Source organism: Cydia splendana, chromosome 3 (genome assembly GCF_910591565.1).
Source record: "Cydia splendana chromosome 3, ilCydSple1.2, whole genome shotgun sequence".
In the NCBI taxonomy this organism is placed as follows: Eukaryota; Metazoa; Arthropoda; class Insecta; order Lepidoptera; family Tortricidae; genus Cydia; species Cydia splendana.
This window is the reverse complement of record NC_085962.1, coordinates 17,572,612-17,591,563: the sequence shown is the minus strand read 5'-3', so window position 1 is coordinate 17,591,563 and position 18,952 is coordinate 17,572,612. Positions and strand designations below refer to the sequence as shown.

Sequence of the window (18,952 nt, the reverse complement as noted above, 5' to 3'; positions counted from 1 at the left end):
GACATGATGGATCAATATTGCTAGGAAACGGAAACCAAAACGACGGGGGCGCCTGTTTGTTGGGTTGAGGGAAATAGGGAATTAATTTCCGCTTAAAACCGGGAAGCCGAGTACCATGCACGGAGGTATACCTAAGGGATTCGGTTACAACATTCCCCTACTGAAGCCAAATAAAGCTATAAAAACTAGTAAACCTGAGACTTTCTAGCGAACCTGATACTATCGATTCAATTTTTTTCTTAAACTGTACGCAGACTTGTCTTTCATACTTCATAGTCGGTACCTTTTCATTGTGTCCTTGCGAATTTCAGTTAAGGGAAATGTGTACTTAGTACACGGTCAACCAATAAATTGCAGTTCATTACGGTACGTTACACTTGCCGCCAATTTGACACGGTCCAACAACCGCACTGTTTCGTTACTGCGTCAGAGTACCTACTCAGAGTAGAGCCTATAATGTCGAAACTCAGGCTGACTGTACCTATTTGATTGAACTGCGGTGCAAGAGCTCAGCTATTTAATGCGGCTATGGCAAAGAGAGAAAATTAATTACTAAAAGATGGATCTTCTTAATGTACCTATACCTACTCGCAAATAGGTATGTTTTAGTTACTACTTATTTATGGCAATTCGGCGTTTTTCTTGAAGTTATTTAAGTAGATAATTCTTTGAATTAGGTAGGTAGTTAATTGTATTACCTACTGTTGAAATTCGCCTTAAATACACCGAGTATGTATATTCATTTGAATAACTGCTTTATTTTCATGTAGCTAAATATGTATAATAAAATGTCTACTTACTTAAACATATTCCACTTGAGGTCAGTAAAGCTAATGTATTAGTTGTGATTTTCTCCGTTTGATTACTCGGCAGATTGCAGAAGTACGGGAGAACAAATGTATGCCGTAAAATAATGATGGTGGCTAAACCGGCCGGTCGAGCCGCCAATTAACCGCCATCGACCTCTACCCCGATGAAAAGAGATCTAAAACATACCTACACTCACATTTCATGCTCCGAAAACTACAAGCGACATTTGAAATGGCCAGATTAAAGCGACTATACTACCTCATTCATTTTAACGGTCCTTAGATAGGTATGTATTGGGTCCTTACCTATGAAATTGGCGTTTTTGTTCATAGATATAAGTCTGATCCTAGTTTTTTTTTTTTTACAAAAGTATATACACAATTACAATAAAACTACAGTGCACTCAATAAACAACGATTTTACATACAATTAATTGTTATTTTTTATTGTTAAGTGTTCAGAATTAAGCCTTGAAAATAGGTCTTTTCATGTGCTGTCGGTTCGAGTATTAAAATTACTTATATTTTTCTAATGGTACCAATTTTCAAGAAATGGAGATATTGAAAACATACCTTAAAGGTGTCAAAAATTACTGGAAAAATTTTGTTTGGTTTGAATTAGCCATCAAAAAAATATCCGCAAAATTAATTGTATGGAAATTCGTGTTTCGTTGAAATTCTCCGAACAAAACGCCAATTTCATAGGTAATGACCTAATATCTAATTAATTATTAAAAAAACTACAACTAACTTCTACGTATATGAATTTAAATACAGGCTGGTTTGTTAATAATCTGCAGTATTTTACGATGTGAATATATAGGTCATACTGAGCTACTTTTACTATGGGACCAACCCCGAAATCTAATTTATTTTTCGTGATTTTGGGGTTGGTACGTAGAAGTTAGTTGTAATTTTGTTAAGAATTAGTTAGATACCTATCTAAGGACCGTTAAAATGAATCAGGTAGTATACTCGTAGTCGCTTTAATCTGGCCATTTCAAATGTCGCTTGTAGTTTTCGTAGCATGAAATGTGAGTGTGAGTGCACATAAAACTTTATAATTATGTACCTACATGTGTATTTTAATGCGTATGTCCTGACTTACTGACTCATTAACACAGATCCGAAAGTACATAAACTAGAATGTTGAATTTTGCCTTTATTAAGAAGCGATTCTGAAAAAAACAACCCCTAAGGGGGTTAAAAAGGGGATGAAAGTTTGTATTGAAATACATTGTAGCAAGCAAATGTTGTCAAATTATTAACAAGTTATTAACCCTACCCTACTTTTATCTTTTGCTACAGAATGTTCATGTAGAATATACAACATCGGACATATATTTAAATCCTCGCGTACGAAATCGCGGCAACAGCTAGTGAGAAAATATTTATCCCCTCACTAGCTCGGAAAGCCATCTTTTATCCTTTAATACAAGCTGGTAAAAACGCATTTTATCCACTAGTGGGGAAAGTAATTTGACCATGGAGCGTGTTTAAGTAGCTTTTGACAGATAACAAAACGTAAAACGCTCATAATAATGGGTCGTTCGATATTAATTATCATTAAATAAATAGTTTGAGAATTTAATAAAAAAATACCAAATTAAACTAATTGCTACCTACTATTGCTATTGCTATTTTTACTAGCTTTATTTAATGATTTTAAGTCATAAACCTTAAAATTCCATAAGAAACATTTGTTTTTTTTATAATGATGTTGAATATTATTCTGAATGCACAAGTTGAGTCGATGCAATTTCAAAAGGCATCGCCATAAATGTCAACAACAAAAAAATTTACTTAACGTTCTCATTCTCACCGACTCCGACTCACCTCACGTAAAAATATAATACAACTTCCACAGTTTTCTGATCTCTGTTTTCTGTTTTCTGTATCGTAAAAAAATGAGTGATTCCAGTGATGAAGATGATCTGACGGAACTTGCACTTTCCTCGCTATAATGAGATGAAAAGTTTTGTGTTAGAGTCTGGCTACTGAAATATTACACAAATGTTTGGCGGGAAATTCAAAAAATCTTGTGCTGGTTACACTTTGTGTAGTAGTAGGAATTATAGTTTTGATACTAGAAAATATTTTTAATTTTCTGTGCACACGTAAGATACCTAAGGATACCTATTAGTTAAATATACGTTGACGTGCACTCAAAGTCAGCTCACATAATTTCTACCACTATGTAAAGTACAGTCAACGATAAACACATATGTTAACACTTTCTCACCATGTACCATTGTAACAAGGCGAAAAATGAAATGTAGTGTAAATAAGACCTAGCTCGATAATACCGTAATATTAATCCATCACGAAAAAAAATACATAAGTACTATGCCAAATATGCTAAATGCTAAGTACTTATCAAAATATTTATAGAGCACCAACCTCCTAATTTGTTTACATTTGTTTAGGGTTGTAAACATTGCAGTTTTTCGTTATACAACGCTACACGTCGACTTCGCACATTGTCGTAATTATTTACGAGCTTAAATAATTGTTTGCGAACCTCACTCAGTGTAGACATTTGAATGAATGACTAAATTGACAACTGACTATTACCTTTTTTTTAAATCATAGACAATTGGTGATACAACAACGAAATATCTGTCAACAATTTTTGGCTAGCCAGACTCTACACACGGGTGCAAATGCAAATGTATTTTACTTATTGTGTGTTGAAACACTCGCTACGCTCAGGATTCTATTTTAGAAGATTCAACTATAGAATCCTTTCGCTTGCTCGTGTCTCAACTCAATTCCACACTCACAGGTAAAATACAATTTTGCACCATTGTATAACAAATAACTATAAATAGAGCCTCCTTTGGTTGGACTCGGCCCTGCCGCATACCTGCCCGTGTCCGATACTATTCATAGATACCAAGTTATCCTAGAATGCTGACCAGAAACACCTGGACCGGCTTTGTGGCCCAACTAGTAAATTTACTTCTAATTACTTTGTTCTGTTAGTTAACTTGTTATTTATCTTAAAATCTAGTTAAATTCCAGTAGCCTACAACGGTAATAGCCAATTGAACAAGTACCGTACTTAACTCGTTTAGGATAATAAAAAAATACTATACAGTTGCACGTTATCAATTTCTCGCAGCATCGGACTTCTTTATTAACGATTTAACCGATATTTTTTAAGCAATGATTTAAAAATTTGCAAGCACATACGATCTAGGTTATTTTTTTATTAATTTTAAGCGAAATTATTTTTTCCATCTGTTGTCATTTCCAACAAGACGGCAATATGTTTGCCATTGCCGGTCAATGAATGTCATATAGACAGGTACCAATTTTCATAGTGCGACTGAAACTTTGTAGGGAAATTAATTTTTATTTTATAAAATAACTGATTTTAATATTTAAAAGCATTAAATTTGACGTTTGAAATATGAGAATTATGATTGTCATCAAAATCAAGCGTAACCAATTTTATTCATAGATATTTTTGTTCAAATGTAGGCAATATCTAAGATCTTGCCAAAGAATTAATATTTTGCAAGAGATGGAATAACTTTTATCAGCTCTTCTTTTTTTCGTAGATTGGTATGAGTATATTCTCCAGTGCGAATTAAAATTTATAATATATTAACAACGCATTTATTGCAAGCAGCAGTATAGCTAAACCTTTTTTTTAACGCTGACTGCTACGTCAGTGTGCTAGTTTCCTTAACGCGTATGACAAAATTGCAGAAATAATGACTTATCAACACATAAGCAATACCATGGGATAACAATGCACCATTTATCCCAGTGCGGTTCCCATCTACAAGGCAGAAATCAAGCTTTTGTAATAGTAAACGAAGTGGAGACCGCATCTCTTGCACAATCGAACACATCTTGCACCTGCGGGCCGCGGGCGACTCCATAACTGTTACAGAAGGCAGTAAGAACCCACGCGGTTCAAACTCTATGCACACTTTTAACATGTGAGAAAAGTGTCTGCGCTCGACTGCGACCCATAATCATGCTAATTTAGAGCCTTACCTAAGTTAAAATGTCTTATTTAAACACTAAAATAAATTTCCGCGAACGTGAAACTTTCTCCACAAAACGGCAACAGAAGTTAATGAAGATCAATCAATACACCATACTCACTTATAGCTTAATCTTCACTGATAAAGTATTGAATACGTATTACCACAGGTATTACTTACTTCTATGAAGTAAGATCGGGTGAGGTATAGGTAATAATTAAACAGGTACATCGTAAAGCATAGAAAGGCCCCAAAAGAAATCGATAGAAAAAAGCTGGAAACTCCATGAATGGATGGAAAGTGAGCTGATAGTCGAGAGCAAGACGGTTGTTGCAGTAGTTTCTCGAGTCGTTCACACGCTCCCATACCCACCACTGATTTTTCTTAATACATTGACTATTTAATTAATACGCTACAAATTACTGCATTAAATAGTAATACTACCACAGTTTATATATGGTACTACTACCTACTAGGTAGATGGCTATGGTCTGTTTTTAAATCCCATAATAGGGTTGGCCTCTATTAAGGATGAACAAGCCCCAGAAGTTTAACGTTTCGCTTTAAAATTAAAATAATTAAATCCTGTCGTTCCTACTTTACACGCTCAGGAATATTTTTTACTTAAAATGGAACTCTTTTCCGAGGCTTAAATTTCAGTTAAAACAATAATATTGATCCACGTATGCGGTCGTAAGCGGTCGCCACGTACAGTCAGCATACTATTCGCTTAGCACCTATTTTGGTAGCATTCATTAATTTCATCATCATTGTTACCAAAACTTGAAGTAAGAAGTTTTCATTGGTTCATGGCAATTTAAATATACTTACACTGGTGACTATGATTTATACTACCAAATAGTTCATAATGAGTGCACATTGTTTATCTTCTGAGCAAATTGGCCCATTCCGGCACTTATTAATTTTTTTTATAAAAATACTGCATAATAACAACAGGGTTCGGAGTAGTTTAATCGAAACTTGATTATTTGTTGCATCATATAAAAACAATGAAAGTTACTGGAATCGCGTTCTAACATAAATATACAGAAAAACTAAAGTTAGGGTAGTGTTTTAATTGTTCATTTATTGGTGACTACCCTACTTAACTGCATGACTCATGAGATGAGAATGTAACCATGGCACCAAATGACAAAAGATCCATTTAATCATTTAATACGATACGAATAAATGAATGGCTGGAATAAATTGGCCAATTTTATAAATTACGAACATCAATCACGGGAGAGAGATCCAATTAAGAAAACGTATCCGGTGAATAAATAATTAAATACCCTACAAATGCAGTAACCAGAGATAAACACCGTAGTTTGAAGGTGAGCGCCGGGCTGGCACTGGCAGGATGCGAGACTGGTTTACTTGTCAGTCTCGTTTCCACATACTGCCTAACTGTCATTATCCTGTAGAATGGGAAGCATCTGATTGCAGTAATTAAATACTAGCTGAACATCGGTGCCCTCTGAATGCCTCTAGAGTGCTTCTTGGCTATCTCTGCGCCGATTTTAAATAATACAACGAAGTGTGACACTTTGTTCTATAAAAATATGACGGTTACCTACTTATGAAAGACGTTTATAATGATATTCCAACACTTTGTGATACAAAACAATTCACATAAATAAGGACTCGTATACTGAAAGGCCCACCTCGTGAGCCTTTCCCGGGGATTCGTGAGATGCTTGAAATATGAACACGTAGTACTTCTCGACAGGTTTTTAATCAATGTTATCACTATTATCAGTAACGTTTACGAAAATGCTTCTCTCTTCACCATACAAGATGCTTGACAGACAAAAATATACCTTCCACAGATAACATATATACGTTTTACGCGCCAAAAGTGATGTTTTGGCGGCCTTAAGCGAACTGTCATTATTAATATAACCTAATGTTGGTACACCGTATTAATCATACAATTTATTAACAAATAGAAGAAATAATATCAAGGTGTTTCCTTGTCAAGTCTGGAATAATACAGAATGAAATGAGTCCAGGAAATATAAACGCTAATACTCGGCTAATTCTGACATAAAACGCGACTCTGCGTTATTGACAGTTAAACGGAAATAATCTACATTTCACATAATACACAACAAATCAATGTACAATAGAAAACAATAAAATAATACTCAACTACATCACTACAGGCATTCCTTCAATACCTGCAGCGACTCACTCTTATAGACTACATCATTGTAGCAATTACCTACAATGACTCACTATGTTAGATGTATGTACATATACATAACTCACTCTTAATTATCATCATTACATAACTTCTGTAATGATTCGCTCTTTATATCAAATAATCAAGGATATTCATAAATTCACTTTTCAATATTGATTCACATGTCACTTAGACTTCTGAATTTCAATTATATATTTTTTTTCTTATCACTAAATTCTCTGGCACATCATTACCTGACTTGTGTAATGACTCGCTCTTTTATATCAAATTCTCAAAGACATTCAAAAATACACTTTTCAATATAAATTCACTTAGGCTTCAGTATTAAAAACAATTATAAAATAGACTTCTCTTATTTCACTAAATTCTCTGGCTCATTTTGGATATTATCATAGATTTTTCAATATAAATTCACTTAGGCTTCAGTTTTACAAACAATTATAGAATAGACTTATCTTATTTCACTAAATTCTCTGGCTCATTTTAGATATTATCATAGATAAGTACATGTTTATTATAAAATCACAAGACTCTCTTATTCGCTCAATAATAAATTGTTAAGACTACGTATTTTTGGTAATAACATACAATTTTTTTTTTTAACGTTAAATTACACATTCACTTATAGCGTTTTTTTTTTTTTTTAATCTATTTACACATCACAAAAGTAATCAGATAAAATTCTTAGCAGGATAATATACATTCACATCAGTCTCTTACTTCTCATGTTATCTTCACAACTTTAATTAAGTTTACTAAACATTAAAGTTTACAATAGATCTGAAACTAATAAGTTTTCACATACATCTTGCTTTTTTTTTTTTCTCTCTATTTAACATGTATCCATTGCTCTGAATGTAACTTTTGTCTTCACTCTGAATCACTAGAAATTACATCGTTACTGAAAACTAACCAAGGGTGCAACTTATCTACCGCATAAGTTCCCTTGTAAGCTTTAGCACCTTGTTTACGTGTGATCGGAGTATCTTCCACTTCGTACCGGTCGTTACCTATTACTTTACTAATTCTATACGGGCCAGCGCATTTTTGAACTAACTTTTTACTTTGCCCTGGTTCACCACGGGCTTCTCTCTCCACGCGTACTAAATCGCCTACTTTGTATATCTCAGGTTTTTTCCGGGACTTATCAAAACGTTCTTTCTGCTGTTTTTGACTTTTTTCTATATTTTGGGCAACTTCTTCTCTCAACTTGTCGATGTCTTGAGGTTGCTCAAACTCTGCGACTACCGTATTCATAACCCCATCTGAACACCCAGTAGGCCTCAAACTAAATAGCACTTCAGCAGGCGTGCGACCTGTCGTCTTGTTAACAGTGTTATTTATTGCCCATTGAACTTGAGGTATAGCTAAATCCCATAAATTATCCGGTTTATCATGATTAACGGCTGTTAACGAGTCTACAATCGTACGATTGTATCTCTCTATTTGTCCATTCGCGCGAGGACTGGCGACAGCATTTAACACATGCTCCATGACACCTCTTTGTTTCAAGAACTCGGCGAATTCTTTACTGGTAAAACTAGTTCCTCGGTCTGAAATAATTCGTCGCGGTACGGCATAGAGAGAAAAGTATTCATTGAACACCTTTACGGTAGTACTAGTCTTAACGTTTTTCACAGCTTTAATGTAAATAAACTTTGTAAATGCGTCAATTATACAAAGTATGTAACAATTTTTGGATCTACTCATGGGGAATGGGCCACAGTGGTCTGTATGTAAGGTATCGAACGGTTTATTCACTTTGGGTATCGGATGAAGATACCCTTCCTTGGGCCCAGCTGGTACTTTATTATGAGCACAATTAAGACATGCCTTACAGTACTTTTTGATGAAGCGTCTCATTTTTGGGAACCAATACACACGACTGACTTTTTCGTAGGTTTTGTCGAATCCGACGTGTCCTAAATCATCGTGATTCATACGAACTATTTGCCATCGAACTGTTTTTGGGACTACCCATTTGAGATTTATTTCTTCGTTCTTGTTTATTATTCGATATAAACGTCCGTTTTTCAGAGTAAAATTTTTATGGACTTCAACAATATCTTTGGTATTCGGATCGCTCAGTATGTTCACTATACGCTGTAATTCAGAGTCCTGTTGCTGTACTGTTTGAAGCCATGTATCATCGTCAATGGATAATATATCTACTACTTCCGTAATTTCTTTTGGTTCGGACTGTATTGGGTTTCGAGATAAAGCGTCTACATGGAGCATCTTCGTACCCTCCCTATGCTCTACAATCAGGTCGTACTCTTGCATAAGAATATACCATCGCGCCACTCTCGGTATCAAATCACGTTTGGTCATAGTGCTACGAATGGCAATACAGTCTGTAACTACTTTAAATGTCTTACCGAGTACATATACCCTAAACCGATCCAATGCACAGACCACAGCCAGCGTTTCTAACTCATAGGAGTGTAATTTACTCTCGTCAGGAGTGGTCTGGCGGCTATAATACGATATAGGTTGCAGCCCCGCTGTAGGGTGCCGTTGCATAAGTATCGCTGCAACGCCTAACTTACTAGCATCTGTATGAATTTCTAATTCAGCACTTGGATCATACAATGCTAATACTGGACGACTCGTCAACTTTTGTTTAAGCTCCGTAAAAGCGTTCATTTGAGATTCACCAAAATTCCATACCGTATCCTTTTTTGTAAGTGACGTCAATGGTCTCGCTATGACTGAAAAGTTTTTGATAAAACGTCTGAAGTAGCTTGTCAGCCCAACAAATTGACGAACCTCATGTACATTTGTCGGTACCGGGAAGTCGTGTACAGCTTGGATTTTGCCTAAACCCGGTCGTACCCCCTCAGAGCTAATCTCATACCCCAGATAGTCGATACGGGTCTGAAAAAAGTGGCACTTATTCAAATTTAACGTGAGTTTAGCAGATCGTATTAATTGAAACACTTTTTCCAACTTATCTAGACCTTCGCTTATGGTTTTGGAAGCAATTAATAAGTCATCCATGTAGGCCAAGGCCAAATTCCGACCAAACCCTCTCAGCATAGCATTAATCGTTCTCTGGAAAACACTCGGAGCGTTCGCCAACCCAAACGGCATGCGATTAAACTCATACAATCCGTCAGGTGTAACGAACGCTGTGAGGTGCCTACTTTCCTGATCCATTGGCACTTGATAATATCCCGACGCCAAGTCGAGACTACAAAAATAAGCGTTCCCTCCTAAACTGTCTAATTGGTCCTCAATTCGAGGCAACGGATATTTGTCCTTTAGAGTCTTCCTATTTAAGGCTCTGTAGTCAATGCACAAGCGTTTCTCACCATTTTTCTTTTTTACCAATATTACCGGGCTTGAATAGGAAGACGTACTTTCCCGTATAATATCGTTTGACAACAAATCCTCGATTATCTTCGACAACTGTTCGCGTTCAAGTTGTGACATTCTATAAGGATTATGAACTACTGGTACATTGTCATTTAAAGTTATGTGCATTTTTGATAAATCGGTACTTCCTAGTTCTTTGAGATTCAACGCAAAACAATCCCTATACCTTTCTAGTAAATTATAAAATTCACGTTTGTCAGTTTCAGTCAGTTCTGTACCTAATTTCACTTGATCTATTGGCAACGGTTGGTAATCTCCAGTTTGACTTGTGGTACATGTGCCTACATATTCATTGGAGACTTCTTTGTACTGATAACCCCGAGTAAGTAACTCATCAACTTTAAAATTTAAGGTATTATTTGATAAGTTACTTATCATTACATATCCTTTACCATTCTCAAACTTATAAATTCCTGGAAGAATCATGTAATCAGTATTACCTACTTTCTGTCTATGGCTATATTGTATAAACAGTCCACCTGAATAATCACCTTCCACTTTGACATCCATTGGAGAGGTGGAATGAGGCAAGACAGCAATAGTATCCTGAATGAATAATTGTAATTTTTCATTCTCTCCCACAACCTCAGGTTTTTGTAAAAATATCAACTCATCATTTGTTTTAAAGGCCATGACATGGGACTGTTCAGTAAATGTCTGTCCAACTAATATAGGTGCTAGCAAATACTGATCGGGTACAATCAAAACTTTAACCTCCCCTCTGACATTGTCTATTTCTAAAGTCACTGTTTTTCTGCCCAAAGGCTTAACTAACGAATTGCCAAATCCCTTCAATAACGGTAAGTCACTAAGGTCCCAATCCATAAGAAAATTTCGAGCATTAGTTTCTCTCATCAAAGTGCTCCGGCTCCCAAAATCAACATATGCCTGGCATTCTACCCCGTTAACATGAATGGACTTAAAATACTTCTCATTTCCATCTGTAGAGTTATCAAAATTATCAATACATAATATTGTTTTTTCTTTGTTTAGGTTCTGCCGTTCCTTATCATTGCTATTACCTGAATCGGCCTTTTTACGGCAGTCTTTTGTTTCGTGGCCTAGCTTGTAACAGTAAGTGCATTTTTTTAGTGGTTTATTACACCTAATACTAATATGCCCTACCTCATTGCAGTTAAAACATCTTAGAGGCTGTGTGTTTGAATCGTTGGTTTTATTTTGACTATTTTGACCGTGTACAGCTTTGTTTAATGGCATGTTCTTACCGCGCATAAGGTTATTTGTATCGGTCAAAGAAACAGTACGCAGATAGTTTAGTAGTTGTTCTGGTTTTTCAAACATACATGCACCGGCACTCATCCGTACAAATTTGTCATCAATACCATGGATTATGCATCCAACAGCCTTTCGGCCGGATATTTCACATTTATTTACTAAAGCCATTTTGTCATAATAATAATTTTCTAAGGGCTGTCCGATCCTACAACGAAGTTTCAACATATTTGTTAAAAGGTCTCCATAATTCTCATTAATTAAAAAAGCTGTTTTTAACTTTTCTGTCCATTCAGCCCATGTAAACAGTACTGATGGCAGTCCTTGATACCATTTTTTGGCTAAGCCGCTTAATTTTGGTATGGCATAATGACAAATATGTCGGTCATCCCAATGATATATCTGGGCACATTCATTTACTTTGGTCAACCAGGTAAGTATATTTTGGCTATTATCATTAGGGTCAAATTCTGGAACCACACTGTGCGAGACTGGAAAATTATTAGACCCAAAAGAGAATGGTATTGGTGGTGTTCGAGTCTTATTGCGGTCTGACTCCGAGCGTCTCCAGTCTTTCGGCCTTTGGCGACAACTATGTGAGCGAGACGAATGATCCTTATAACACTCTCTACTCTTACGTTTACGTTTGTGCGCCCTATCATGCGACCTACTCATACACCTATAGTGTGAATCAGTACTAGTACTTGACCTTCTCTTGCGTTTTCTGTCTCGCTTCCTACTATGACTACGAGATCGTCCCATTTTACTATTTCACTGTTGCAGATCGACAATAGAAATCAAATAGAATGAAAGTTAATATCAGTAACTCAGAGTGAAGTTCAAAGTAAACAATTATTATTAAACTGACAGTCTCTGGAAATAATTAAAATAAATTACTACAGCTATTTATGATAGAATACCTAACTAAATAACAATTTCTCTTCTTCCTTGTAGTCAAATATTTTCAGATTTATCTTAACATCAAGATGCACACCAAGGGCTAGAAGATTTTATTCAATTGACAGTATTTCAGCTATTATGGTTAGTCACTGTAGGCGTCCAAATCCCAAAAAAAAAAACGCACACGCATTAACGCCAAACTCCACGAAACATGCTTTTGTAAGTACGATCACAACACAAAACACACACCAACGTCGTCTTATAGGAAAAGCTTGGTTAGGCAGTGTAGAAAAGTTTGTTCACATAGGTTAGTTTTCGTTATTCAACCATCGCTTATTCATCTCTGAGCTCAGTTAGTAAGCATAATCACTTTGCTCATTGCCAAAATACGGTGAAACCAGATGCAAATAAATGGAATTCTCTGACCTTAGCTCCAATTCATAGAATTCTCGTCTTTCACAGCTAGGCGGGCGTCGGTTTCAAAGGGCAAGCTGCTCCAATTCATCCCGGCTTCTGAATTGAAAGGCCCACCTCGTGAGCCTTTCCCGGGGATTCGTGAGATGCTTGAAATATGAACACGTAGTACTTCTCGACAGGTTTTTAATCAATGTTATCACTATTATCAGTAACGTTTACGAAAATGCTTCTCTCTTCACCATACAAGATGCTTGACAGACAAAAATATACCTTCCACAGATAACATATATACGTTTTACGCGCCAAAAGTGATGTTTTGGCGGCCTTAAGCGAACTGTCATTATTAATATAACCTAATGTTGGTACACCGTATTAATCATACAATTTATTAACAAATAGAAGAAATAATATCAAGGTGTTTCCTTGTCAAGTCTGGAATAATACAGAATGAAATGAGTCCAGGAAATATAAACGCTAATAATACCTACGTATAAATAACAATTATTACGCACCTTATGTACCTACGTCCTACATAAGAGTACGTAATCATTGTATATCGATGTCCGGTCGCCATCAGATATATCGGAGCTGTCAAAGTGCTCAAAAATATCTGAACACGCACACTCTAACGTCTTGGTAATAGAATCGTGTTCAGATATTTGTGAGCGCCTTGGCCGCTCCGATATATCTGATGGCGACTGTACCTACACTCTCGTGATATGAAACGCTGAAATGCGAAGCGGACTCGATTGACAGTCCTTATTTCATTTCAAATAAATATCGAATGTCGATTCCAGGGGAAAGATGATGGCAGTCCATTTCTCCTCGACGGAAAGGGAGGCCGTGTGTGCAGTACCTATGCATTTAGGGTGTATGCTATTTTTGTTTATTTTTATATGCCCATGAATGTTCCCATGCCTTTATCTCCAAAATTGCTTAGCCGATCTTTTTTTTTTAATTATGGTATACCAATAATGATTTACACAAATATTCAACATAACTTACATACATGTAAATATGTATTAGGGTAATTCGTCAGTAACTGGCCACTATTAGTAATTGGCCAACCTAAACTAAAAATTTATAATCAATCTAATTGCTCTATTTTTTTTTTCTTTCATTCCTTGCCAATTTTTTCAGTCTCTTGTCGATTTAAAGCAATCGACAAGAGACTGAAAAAATTGGCATTCCCTTGTAGTTTTTTGTTTAGCGAAATTCAAATTGTTGTATAAATACAATTAACGTGCCAGAAGTGATGCATATTCGATTAATGGGCTCATAATTAATTTATATTGCACTTAAAATACATTCAAATAAAAATCGCAAGGGCAATGATATGAATAATACGATTCTGAAAAATGACCCACGTACCAACGAGGTAATCGTAGGTACCTACATAATAATCTTTATAATAATTATTGAAAAGAAAATACATAATTTTATTTTAAATGATCCCACCTTTATGTGATGCACTCGGTAAATCGTTTTTAATATACATATAACTAATCCGATCTTCGAATACCATAATACACGACACAAGTGCTCAAATCATTGCCGATTAAGTACTAACTCAACTGAGTGCAAGATGCACTCGAGTAAATTCAAAAATTCCTTCTGGAGCTTTATTATACCTAGACACTATAGAAAGCAACCCGCCTGTAAAATATTTCATTAGATTCCACACAAAGTGACCGTCTTTATTGGTCGTGAGTACTCGTGAGTGCCAATTCAAATATGGAAAACGTTGCAAATACATTATGGCACATCTTCGCCATTTCTTGCATAATACCTAACATACATATATTTATATTATGAGTGAATTGCTAAAAATGTGTACACATAATAGTTAAGCACCTGTAATTATTAGTCTAAAGTTAATTGATTCCATTGTGTTACCACAGTTCAGCCATTTCTATTTAAGTTAGATGCATGAAAGTTGTTAGCGTATTCTATAGACTTATATGTGTACGAATTAAGTAGAATAAATATAATACAATACAATTTACATAGTTAATTTTCGTAACACAAATGAATCAATTAAGTTAAGACTAATCACAGCTTCTTAACTGCGCTTAATTACGTATTTTTTTTGCAATTCACTCTTATACCCATAGTTCTGTTCATGTTATTTTGAAAGATATACAGGGTGATTGGAAATTCGCCGTATTCCTTGAAAGGGGTTATTCTATGGGTCATTTACAATTAGAGATGGGTCGCGGGTATTTACCCAATTTACCCACCCAGGTAAATACCCGGTAAATACCCATCTACCCGGTATTTACCCGTATCTACCCAAATGGACGGGTAGATTCATTTCTTGTTGCACATGTCGATTTGTGTTAAAGTGGAGATATAAACCGAGTTAATGGCTGTAATTATTGTGTGTCATTTAAAATGTAATGGTTTAGTTGCAGTTGCAGTTGTAACTAAGGAATTTTTAGTACAATTTTGATAAATATTAAAAAAAGGCCGTCATAAGAGTATTTTTTTTAGACTTGAGTAAATTATCGTACTTATACGTTGATAATACACATTCCAACTTCGGTCGGCGGGGGGTGTGGTTGGGGTGAGGGGGGCAAAAGTGAACTTTTTCATATTTCATGGAATCTGTCATTAATATCGAAATGTGTTGTATGTACAAACTAAAGTAGACATAATTTTCTACAAAAAAGGTTATATACATTTTTGTCCTAAAACTAACTGTGTTTGACTTATAAGCTTCACAAGTTGGGATACTGTACAATTTTTTTTTATTATCATTCATAGGTATTCTTTATTTTTATCTTTCTAATGTATATTAAAAGCATTTTAAAACATTTCCGGAAGCCAGGGATTGATTTTACACGATTTTTATAATTGGACTGATATGCTAAAATCGAACTTCACCTCATAGCAACCTTTTCGTAATTAGTTTGAACATACATTTTATGTAACATTATAAAAAAATACTTAAATTAATCTTATTTATACTCACATACCATTAAACACATCAAATTTAGAAGAAAAACGAAAATACCCGCGTATTTACCCGCGGGTAGGTAAATATCGGGTATTTACCGGGTAAATACCCGCTGTCGGGTATTTACCCGGGTAGTTACCCATCTCTATTTACAATGATTTAAGTCCAGTCAACCAGGGGTCAAAACTCATTGGTTTTCAAGTTATTTGAGTTTTTAGTTTTTTGTTTTAAAAAACCCGCCTTTCGACTAAAAAGTGGTAATTGTGAAAAAACTACTCAAATTTGGAATTAAAAAAAGCATTCATCTAATAGCCAATAAACTATTGATTACGTGAAATATTTTTTTTTGTAATTTTCCCCAAACTTTGTAACATTTTAAGGCATTACTTTAAAAAAAAGTATGACACTTTGCGTACAAAATACAGAAATAAGTTCCTCAGTTCCTCAGCTTTCCAAAAAAGTACGAATGTCGACATTTTCTCTTAAACATCTTAAAATAATAATAATAATAGCAGAGAAGGCGGAAGACTTCACCTGGCGTACGTGACCATTAATCGGTTTGTTTATGTCACTTTATTATCTCCATGGGCTTTATTTGTCCCTTAATCGGTTTGTTTATGTCATTTTAGTATCTTCGTGGGCTTTATTTGTCTTCGTTACCTTATCTTATCTTATTTTCTTGGGGTATAGATGGGTTATTCCCACTAGTTACCACCAAGTTTTTACCAGTGGTAACTACTGGGAATTTTTTTCCCACCTTTTACCACTGGTAACTACTGGGAATAAAAATTCCCAGTAGTTACCACCAACTCGGTTTAGTGGTAACTACTGGGAATTTTTATTCCCAGTAGTTACCACCAAAACTTTGTTAGAGTTAAATACTAATAAAAACAGTAGGTATGAATAGTATAAATAGAGTTATTTTGAATTACCTAATAAAATCACTTGAAAAATCATCTAAATGGATTATTAAATGAATTTATCCTTAAGTACATATATCATAGTTTTTGTACTAGTACTTACAGGTTAAACTGTTTCAATATTTTTGGTCACTTTTAAGGGAGTTTACTAAAACACTAATCGGCTTATAATTATTTATTAAATTACTCTATATATTTATACTACACTATTTATAGTGTTTTTATTAGTATTTAACTCTAACAAAATTTTGGTGGTAACTACTGGGAATAAAAATTCCCAGTAGTTACCACTAAACCGAGTTGGTGGTAACTACTGGGAATTTTTATTCCCAGTAGTTACCAGTGGTAAAAGGTGGGAAAAAATTCCCAGTAGTTACCACTGGTAACAACTTGGTGGTAACTAGTGGGAATAACCCGTATAGATGAATGCTTTTTTTAATTTCAAATTTGTGTAGTTTTTTCACAATTACCACTTTTTAGTCGAAGGGCAGGTTTTTTAAACAAAAAACTAAAAACTCAAATAACTTGAAAACCAATGAGTTTTGACCCCTGTGGGCGCAGCACGGTTCCATTTTTATCGTCTATCACTATGCGCGTCCCTTTCACACTTACATACTTGTTAGAACGTGACAGGCATGGTGACAAGGGATAAAAACGCGACCGTGCTACGCCGCCTGGTTGACTGGACTTAAATCGTTGCAAGTGACCGATAGAATAACCCCTTTCAAGGAATACGGCGAATTTCCAATCACCCTGCATACCTAAGTATCACAATATCACAAGAAAAAGACATCAACGCATGGAATGGAGGTCCGAAATGTAGATACAAGTTGCAACTATCAAGATTGATTGAATTGCTTTTTTTTGTAATTAGGTAAGGTCTTAACTAATAAGCCTTAACACGTTTATAATTTGATTGATTCCTGTGTCTAAAAATTATAATAAATAGATAAATTTCGTTACACGAAGCAATCGGTTAAACCAACTGGCGTTTTTTTTAAATTTATTCTATACAGTTAACTGATATTATAAAGTACCTAATTATAGAAAATTTTACATAACTACGTACCTTTTAGAAAACACAATTAATAAATTGTTCCAATGGTGTCCATCATAACATAAGTTGTACAAGCCAATAAAAACTGTTTATCAACATTTCATTCCACCAAAGTTTTCACCAATCACTCGATTCACTTAAAACTTGGAAATGGTCAAAGGGTGACAAGGGGAAACATGCCAGGATTAGTTTACACAACAAGTTATAGAATTTAAGCACGATTCGAACTGGCGGTAACAGGGCGTGCGTGCGCTCGGCGCGGACACCCGACGCGAATGGAAAAATAAAAACATTAAAACAGTCGAAGAAAGTAGTACGTCACAGCACCGCCATAGAGCCTCCGGCTGATTTAATTCAAAGGTAGCCAGTGTCACGCGTGTACGCATGACGTGTGACTCTTGTTTAGTAGAAACTAACAATCAATAACCCTTTAACTCAATCACAGAGGACTGTGATTGAGTTACAGAGTTATTGAGCAGTACGGATTATTGTTGGATAGTTTGGGAGCATAAAGCACCTATCAGTAACAGAATTAAACATATATTATTATTATTTTTAAATAAAATGAATGATTGATATATGTATTATCAAATGAGCGTTTTCAAATGATTTGATTGATTACATGTATTTTCAAATGAGCATTTCGAGGGTGCATTTCGAAGTTTTTCTTGGTTTGTTCCACGATAACATTAAAGTTTCTCTGATCTTTATGAAACTTGGTAAAATTGTATTTCAGATAAATCTATATGTTAAGTTCTAACATGAGCAGAATTGATCAAGGGGTAATTAAATTAGAAGGTCTAAAAGCGATTTCGTTTGCGAGAAAGTACGGTAAAGTTTACAATCATTTAAAGGGATTGATTTTTTCTTTTACGAATTGTATTTATCCTTACTGTTTTTAAACAATGTGGAAATAAAAATAGGTATACTTTCTTATTTCTAATTTTAATGTTAATACCTATTTTGTCTTTTTCCTGTGATAGTATTATACTTGCCCAAAAAAGAGATGAATATAGTTTTTTATTTTACTATTAGGTACTGTCAAAATTGTTTTGCCGGACTATAATTA

At 35.0% G+C, this 18,952-nt stretch overlaps 1 protein-coding gene across 3 annotated transcripts in view; it reads right to left on the bottom strand.

The window, feature by feature from the left end:
* LOC134806788 (uncharacterized) overlaps positions 1–18,156 on the bottom strand; it is a 53,602-nt gene extending 35,446 nt beyond the window's left edge. For all 3 annotated transcript variants that reach the window (XR_010146556.1, XM_063780141.1, XM_063780140.1), the window contains exon 1: positions 17,896–18,156. The gene's annotated coding sequence lies outside the window, so the exon portion shown is untranslated. The remainder of the gene's footprint in view (positions 1–17,895) is intronic.
* Positions 18,157–18,952: the final 796 nt, after the last annotated feature.